The sequence below is a fragment of the Ammodytes marinus genome (assembly GCF_949987685.1).
Source record: "Ammodytes marinus genome assembly, chromosome: 13".
Classification (NCBI taxonomy): domain Eukaryota; kingdom Metazoa; phylum Chordata; class Actinopteri; order Uranoscopiformes; family Ammodytidae; genus Ammodytes; species Ammodytes marinus.
Genome location: NC_137217.1, coordinates 10,489,873 through 10,499,261, shown reverse-complemented (window position 1 = coordinate 10,499,261; position 9,389 = coordinate 10,489,873).

Here is a 9,389-nt window from a genome sequence, read left to right as displayed (position 1 = left end):
AGTAAAAGACAAAGTAGAAAGACCAAATGGTGCTTGCTGGATGAAAAAGCCCCTTGCACTCAGCTGATCCATCACGGCAGAGTGTAGAAAACAAGGCTCTTTATTCTGGCTTAATGCGTTCATGGTAAGACTAGTCTGCAGGAGACAGAAAAACAAGGAGGTGATGGCTGAGGTGCTGCTGCTATTGTGCCCATCCAGTCTGACACTGACCCTGCCACCGCAACAATTCAATCGGCCGTTATTGCCCGAGCTTCTCTCTCCCTCGTTCTCTCTCTCTCTCTCTCTCTCTCTCTCTCTCTCTCTCTCTCAGGACAGTTGTACAGGGGTGGCTAGTTGTGATGGATGAGCGCTGGTGTCACAAGCGGGGCTATCTTTCACCGCCACTTCCACTGCCCCCGCTCACGGTCATCTATCCTCTGTGGATGTCTGTGCTGTCTAAGGCCAGCCGCCCCCCTGGAGACTGGGGTGCCGCCCCCCAACGACTGATGACCACTGACTGAGCAGCAAGAGCACATCTGTCTGTTGAGCGGAAGGAGGATTCTCGCCTTCCACCTTTTCAACCTTTATGAATGCATCTTATTCCCTTGTGAGCGGTGTCGCTATGATTTCAGAATTTCAAAATTTCAAAAACAGGGAGAAAAGGAGGTGAAGAGCTAGTGGAAAATCACAATGGTGGCAGGGCATGAATGGCGTTAAGCCTGTTTTAGAGGGAAGCTTAAAGGTGGAATCAGTGATCCTGGAGAACACTTGTTGTCAAAATCCACTTTTGTCAAAATCGGTGAGTATCTCTTTGCGATCCGCTACCTGTCTGTACAACAGGCTATGTGCACTGAAAAGAAATCTGGTGTAAAAACACAGCCTAGGCTCTGTAAACCGGTATGTAATTAGTGGGGATCCACCGCAGCTAGCCACATGCGTGCTTACAGAGCCCAGGCTGTGTACTGACACTGGATTTCCTTTCAGCGCCTTATCAGAATTTTATGGAAATCAATAAGGATATTAAATAGGAAAGATTTCAGTCAAGGTGCAATATATAGCTTATTTGACAACCTTTGTTTCAGAAGAAGAGGCAAATAAAAACCTACTAAAGGGGCCTGTGTCACACAGCTATTATGATGTTAACCTGCTGACTCAATTGCTTTTTTCAAACACTCCTCAAACCTACAGTATGACACTTATGAATTAAAGATGTTTCACAAAAGGTGGTTGTTATACTGAAGTTTCTGGTAGCAGTGTTAACATTTCACTTTGACGTGTCTTAAAAGCTAACATCGCAGTAACTCTTGTTCAACAGAAAATAAATGGAAGAAGAGAATGTCTGTTGCTAAAATTGCGTCCTAAACATCTCCTAGGGGCTAAGGCTAAGCTAAAGAAAGGCAGGGTGTGGGAGGGAAGGGGAGACGAAGGGACATGCATCAGACACGCACCAGTGCTCTCTTCATACCGGGCCATTTATTAAAATAATAAAGCGCAGCCTTGCGATGAAGGTTGAGCCCACAATAAACCTGACAGGGATACAGAAACTGAGGCAATCTTCAGGCAAATAAACAAAACAGACACTCTGTTATGTCAGGGTCTACTTTATTATCTGTGTTGAACCCTTCGGAAGGTGTTAATTGATTCCTTTTAAGACTCAGACAGAGTCATATATTTCATCATTACCCTCAAAATGCCTCTCGTGAATCACTCGGGTACAAAGAGAGACACAAAGGCACCAAGGTTGCTCTACATACGCCTCTTCGCCTCAAGGGGCATTCAGTCAAAGGACACTGCACTGCACTGGGGAGGTGTAGGTGTGTGTGTACTACTTTCACAAATATTTTTGTCAGAACAAATTTGAGTTCTACACTTTAAAACAGGCCTTCAAAGGGCTGTTTGAGGGTTGTAAAATAGATTGTAAAGTTCAGGTATGAATTATGTTCCGGTTAGTGTAAGGGTTGGGGTTAGACATTTAGTTTTGATGGTTAGGGTAAAGGGCTACGCAATGCATTATGTCAATGAAGGTCCTCACAAGTATAGCCGTACAAACACGTGTGTGTGTGTATGTGTGTGTGTGTGTGTGGTGGGGGGGTCTGATAAGATCCAAATGGCTGTGTTAAATCCGACAAAGACAGTAAGCGGTTCTGCACGCACTCTATCCGCTGTAAAACTGTCCTCACCTCGGACACTCTTCATTTATCACCTGATATCGCCCCCGTTCCACAAGTATGCTAAATTGGATAATGAATCTCCCCCCAAGAGACGCAGTAGATAAATAATTTGTTGGTTAAATTGCGATCCAGGGACATATTGCATCATTTGAGGTGCAAGACGCTAAATGGTAGCGCCCTTTTGGAGTCCATAGCAGTAACATGAATGAATTAGGAGGAACCAATGATGCGTGATTAATTGTGCAAGGAGGGACTCATTAACAAGGGTCACACCGACTGTGTTAATGAAACGCACTTAAGTTAAAGATGGAGACAAAGTATTGATACAGATGTTCCAATCTAGCTGTCTTTGACTAAGAATTCAAACCTTGTACATTCAATCCCCTGCTATTTTGTTTTTTATTGTTCTATGCTATAGGACCGAACCATGAGTTAATATAAATATGTGGTGCTGGGAGAGAATCTGGTTTTATTTGCAATCTCACAGAATAAGCATTATCACCATCTTTTATTACTCCAGGGACGGCTGGGATGATACTGAGCAAGAGCTCACTGTGTGTTTTTTTGTTTTGTGTTTTTTACTGACTTTGATACGATTTTACCTTTGCAATACCTTCAACACTTTTCAACATGGCACGTTTTTATATACAGTATATATAGAGAGTTTGAGTCTAAAGTTCTTTAAGGACACAGAGAGAGAGGAAGTGAGAAAGTGAACACTGGTGCAAGCTAAAGTAGGAAAGCCTTTGGGGACAGTCGGGAGGGATTAAAGGAGAAGTTGAACATTTTGGGGAACATGCTTAATCGTTTTCCTTACGAGTGCGAGATGAGAAGATTGAAACCACTTAGAGCTGAGGTCTGTGTGTTAAGTATGGAGCTGGAGTAGAGATTTGGTTAGCCTCTAGCTTTAAGACAAGAAGGAAGAAACTGCTACCCTGACTCTACAAAGTTCAAAAATACTATGAAAAAATAGCACCTCTAACGGCACACCAAACACAGCAACCCAAAATGGTTGAGACAACAGGCTTTGCTATCGGGGGAATGTCTCACTTTGGACACAACCAGGCTAAGAAGACATCACCAATAGTATCAAACACCCATCCAATGTAATCCTTGTTGTCCATTGCAGTAGATATATCTTCTACCACTTCAGTCACTGCCATTAAGGAGTACCTTTAAGCTCTGAGGCCATGCTGATGGCCACTGCAATACATTGTGTTTTTCAATAAAGTTATCTAGTCTTTGCACATGTACTTTTCACAAAATTTAGGAGAACTGGGAAAACAGAGAAATTGTCTTTAAATTGGAGATAAGATATCTATATCCACTTTATTTTTCAAGAACAGTGTCAAGTACTTCCTTTTCATGAACATAAAATGGAGTAGGATAACCAATACTGTGCAGCATCTTAAGACTGCTATATTACTACTACTATTACTGTAAGTACAGTAGTCCCTTCCTGTCTACGTTTCAGCACTCTAGGCTGTAAATGAATGTGTATGTTTGGACAGATATGTCAATCATGTAAAGGTGTCAGATTAATGCCCACAGCCTGTAATGTCTGACCACAAGAATGATGCCATACCCGAGGCTCTATGCAGCCCCAGTGTGATTCATGTGTTGTCATCTTAATTCAACAGTCTTTTGGATCTTTGCAAACATGAAGTTTAATAATAGTCCTTCAGAATTGGGATTTTTAACAGATTTCAATGAGACAATGGCAAACAAATACATTTGGGATTTCACTGGCGCTGCAAATAAAATTTTCTAATGATGGGAACCATTTTCAAAGCCTGTTTTTCATAACAAGTTTTGTCGTCAGGGCCAAGGCTTGTTCCACACAGCTGAAAACCTCCACTAGTATTACTTCTTTATGCAGCGAGACCGGAATAAGGAAAGAGGCATTCCTCAGACCTGATGCATGTATAGCTTCTGCTACTACACTTCTTTGTGACAGTTTTTCCAGAGCGCTGCCATCCAGCGAATGTCCAGAGCAATGACCCGTGCCGAGGTAGACGGGCGTATGCAGTGCACTGGCCGGCTCAAATCCTGTCCTCCAGCTAAGTCTTCCTCTTGGATAAACCGGTGCAGAGCAAAACGTGGGCCCCCGGAGCATGTAACAATGCAAAGTCCTCCACATTATAATCAGAGCTGTGGGTATGAGTCACATCCGACCGTGGCCGTTGTCTGAAGCTCAACTCAAAACCATTTTTGGCCCTGGATCCCACTTTACCCATCTAGTGCCATCATACCCACTGATTGACTCAAAACCTAAGAGGACAAATTATGCTACAAGAATGACAACGAAAGGCACTCAAAGCACGTCCCTGTCACTTCAGTCACTCGCTCGCTCGGTAATGGCATGTAAATATATGTAGATGAAGGAACTTTGAATATTAACATATTTTGATGGCCCTTTTTTGCAATTTAGTTGTATTTGCTCAGAAATCTCAGAACCGCACTCTTGACTGAACCTTTCAACCTCATGATTATATGTTCACAAAGTGCTAAATTTTTTCCTTTCTCTGACAGTTTTTTTTCTGGCATGGAAAATGGAAACATAAGTGGTCCTTCTTGCTCCATTATTCTCTCTGCAATATTTAAAACGGATCCGTGGCTTTTATTTTGAAGCATTTTGAAGCAGCAGCAGTAACCAATGTTGGTTTTCCATTAGCAGAAACTAGGACTGCTATTGTGTAAAGAAAGTGAACAATAATGCGAGTGAGATGGCATTAAAGACAGTCACTCTGGTTTAGATGATGCATCATTTTCTGAGAGGCTCTCATGAGTAGGTGTAGGCAATTTGAATACTGTGCGGGAATGTAGGACAACATATATGGAACGATAATAACGACACTGGCTATTGCAGTCATCATAAAAAAATCAAATAAAGTAGGTATAATTTCATTTAAAATGTTAAGAAAGACCCTGTAGAGTTTTTGCAAGCGTCCAAACACTGCAATTAATGACACAACAATAGTCTGGCAACACAGTTAGTTCTTATTAAATAATGTAGATTTATTAAGTATCCACATGAACACAACTTGTGACACTTTCAAATCTAAACCACTGCAACTAATCCATTTCCTGCTGACACTCCATGCTTCTGTAAATTCAATTAACTGTTATGTAAATCTCATCCATAACTGTGTAATGGTTTTCTCTGCTCCTTAGAGGCGAAGACTAATTTGCTCGCTTCTGAGGAAGAAATACTGCCGTGCATCAGCTAACATTCCATAAAGGGCGTTTCTTCCGTCTTTAGCCGAGCTCGCCCCACTACAACACACATTTACATTAGATGCGAGGCCAAATAGAGCTGTTTTTTAATAACAGGAGCCCATAAATTCACGAGTGAAAGGGAAACAAATATGAACAGTTTGGAGAATTGGCGGATCTTATTTCCCCCCTCTTCTGTAAAATGAATCAATAGCAAGGGGCTGGGCACTGGCGTTCCGACAGTGGAAAACTGCTTACTCTTCATTTGAGCTGTATGTAATCAATCCCAGCCAGATGGATGGCTGGAGCCCCATCCAAACTAAGTGGGGAAACTGTGGGATTACTAGCTCTGTGGCATTTATAAATTGAGCCCAACGAGAAGAGGTCCACCAAGAGACTCCCGGTCACCGTAATTACACCGGCAGGCCAATAAATCCGACCCACAGATCTCCTACCGTAGCACTGCAGTAAATTCAGCAGTGCAGGCCTCTTTTCTAACATTGCTTTCTTGCACTACAAAATAAAACGTTAATGTTCTTGTTGCTGTCTAAAGTCTAAAAAAATAAGAAAAAATAACGCTGGCCTTGGTAGCTACAAATGTCTGTGGCCTTCGCTTCTGGGGAAACTCTGAGTCGGTGTAGAGATTTAGATCTACACAGTGTGTTGACTGTTGCTTATGACAGTGTAGTGTACTGCGGCAGAACATTTGCATTTAGTACCCTTGAAAAAGGTGAAGACAAAGTGCTCTTGAAGTCAATCTAATACAATTATCTTTTGAAACAAAACAAAAACAGGAGCAGCCTAAAAGCAGAGAATTGATTCAGGGTCCACATATGTCGACTCTTGGGACATTTAGGAATGACAAATGTCAGACAAATTTCTGAAAGCGCTCACATCATAATGATCTTCATGTCATTGAGACAGCCCTGGAATAGTGAGAATGCAGCTAGTCTGGTCTAGGTAAGAACTCAGAGAATAATAAGCTCAGAGTAAAATGTCAAAATCTGGGAAAACAGAGGTGACATTCTCTGCCTGTAACCAAGTTAGTAGCAAAGGCTGCTACCCGGGGACGACTAAAGCATAAAATTAACCTTTGTGGAAACGGTTTCGGGGCACTCTCAGGTTTTACAGTGTGTGTGTGTGTGTGTGTGTGTGTGTGTGTGTGTGTGTGTGTGTGTGTGTGTGTGTATGTGTGTGTGTGTGTGTGAATGCATGACTGTCCACCTCTCTGTAATATCAGTGTGGATATTAAACTGAGCAGAGTAAGATCACACATCTAACCCTTGACAACTAGTACACTCCTGTCTGCATGATGCCTCTCCATCAGTCCTGCAGTGTTGCAAACATAGCACGCGCAACACGAGACGTCTCCCCCTTTGTTTTACCCGAACCTGACAGACAAAATCCAGACGCATCAGATCTCCCCCAATTAAGGTTCGCAAGAGCAATGCATGCCTCTGGCGCTGTTTAGTGTGAATGCAGCCCCGGAGGCACGCTGTTGTCAGGGCTTTTCTTATCAATGCACATGCACTGTAGACTGTGGTACCCCCTGTGGGCAGCAGCACATTCTCAGGATCAACTTAAAAAGGTTCTTGTACAATATTACCAAAACTAGCTTACAATGATAATACTGTGGTAGTGTGCAGAGAACATGTGTGTGTGGGCGCTGTATTGTTGTACATACTTGGGAGTTTAAAAAGCAGGTTTTTTCTTGCACATTTCAAGACGGTGTCTGGGAATAATGTGGCCGATAAACACATGCTGATATGATGGTCTGCACCATTATACAAACTTGGTGGAAGTAAAGTGAGATCTACGTTGATATATCTCGGTTGAAGACAGATGTCAAACATTGCATGTTTGTTTTGCGTTCAGATGATCCCATGTTTGTGTCACATCAGGTTTAGTTCACTCATTGTGTGTGGTGTCTTTGCTTATGAATCAATATTTGGATGTTGGGATCAATTTCATGAGATAATTTGAGTTAATATTTACAAGGACTTCCTAAGTAAACTGACACTTTCCATAGAGCCACACCTGTGAGCCATGTTACTTTGTTGGTCAGACGTTGAGAACTAGCATGTATGCTAATACATTCCAATGTTATTGTGATGTCCATGTCAAATAAAATCTAACCTATAGTGGTAGAGTAATGTAGCGAAGAACAAAAGGTACACAAGTGTGTTAAATATGATTTGGCTGAGGCGCTGTTATATTTGATGGAATTTTTAATATGATTGCAAAAGGCGTGGTGCAAACAGCGAAAGCCAACTGGCCCTGAGGTCTATGTAACATTTAACCACTAATCAAACAACCTCCCAACCCATGTCATCCGTCTTCATTTCCTGCCACTCCTGCACTTGCCTGTAATAATGACACCTTTAACTCTGTATGTCATATTAAGGATGGACTAAGGTCCAGCCAATTTTGTTCAGAAGCTACAAAAAAAAAATATTGAAAATGTTTCTTTCCTTATTAATTTCAGTTGATAGCAAAGGGCAATGTAGAAAGCATTGAAGTAACAAAGTTACTATTACACATATCAGCTAACAGGAAACTTCCGTCTTGTTAGAGTGCTGACTATAAGCCGGTGTCTGCACTCAACCAAAGACTATTCAGTGAAAAAGAAAAATCCCTCCTTACAACCGCTGTTCATCCGTAAGAGAGTAGTGGCAATTATCTAGCTCAGCGACTCCTAACCTAAGGGGTGGGGACCTCTGAAGGGGTCACAAGAAAAATGTTATGGGCCAGAAGACAATAAACAACTGGAAGCAGAAAAAATACAGGAATGAATAGAGTGACAAAACTGGATGTATTTTTCTACGCATTACATTTTTATTTTGAATTGCTGTTTAACTTTAGCTGTCAAGTCTCCACAATGTACTTTACATCTAAGTTGCCTTCATCATAACTCCTCGACGCACCTTTTGGTAATGGGTCACAGATACAGGCACGGCTTCGTTTTAAGGGGTCACAAGCCAACAAGGTTGTGAGCCACTGCTGCTAGTACAAGTAGATTTTAGTAGATTGCAGTGTAATTGCTATGGAATCACATTGTATCAAAACTTTAAGATGATTAAAGGTGGAGTATACTGTTTCAGAGAACGCTTGTTGATATATGAACTGAGCACCAAAACAAATACACCCCTCCCTTCCTGCTCATTCAGAGGCTCCGCCCCCCAGACGTGCCTTGCCTGGCAAAAACAGTCATCAGTAACTACCTGTCAAATAGGATTGTTGTTACATACTCACAAACTCTCCCTTTGTATACAACCAGTTTACAGAGCCTGGGCTGTGTAACACTGGCATTTTTTCCCCCTCAGTGCACACTTGGTAGGGACAGGTAATGGACGGTGCGTAGATATTCACCGATTTTGACAAAATGAGTTCTGGATTAACAATGCTACATCCACCTTTAACCTCATTGATCTGCAGTGTCAAAGTGGACTACAGCCTCTCTTTTTTTTTTACTTTTTCCCATCAAAACTTTGTGATTTTCAATCTTCCATTTAGGAATTGGTACTGGATTTAGAGAATATGATGATTATGATATGACGGAATGCTATCCAATAAATCAAAAATGTTCTCGTAAGTATCTACACGAGTTGTAACTGAACGGCAAGCGCCAAGCCTCTGCATGTTGCCTCTCACTCAGTAGAGTAAATAAATACTGATCCCCAGATTCAATATGTGGTGTCAAACTGTGACAGAGACAGGGAGGAAGGGGACAGATCCGGAGAGCAGGAGACGGAGAGTGAGGACGAGACATGAGAGCAAGACTGTGTGGGAGGAAGTGAAAGTAAGAGCAGGGCTGAGAGAGAGAAAGACCCGCAGATGGATTTGTGGCGGGGGCTAAGCTGCCTTCTGAAGCTATACGTGACCGGCCCATACCGCCAAGGCAAACATGCTCGTGCTTATCTCAGCGCACACAAGCAGCCCCGCTGGCAGAGGCACCGTGGCATGGCTGTAGGTGCTGCTGTCAGAGCGTGACGGGGAGCTCTTACACTCTCTCTCTCTCTCTCT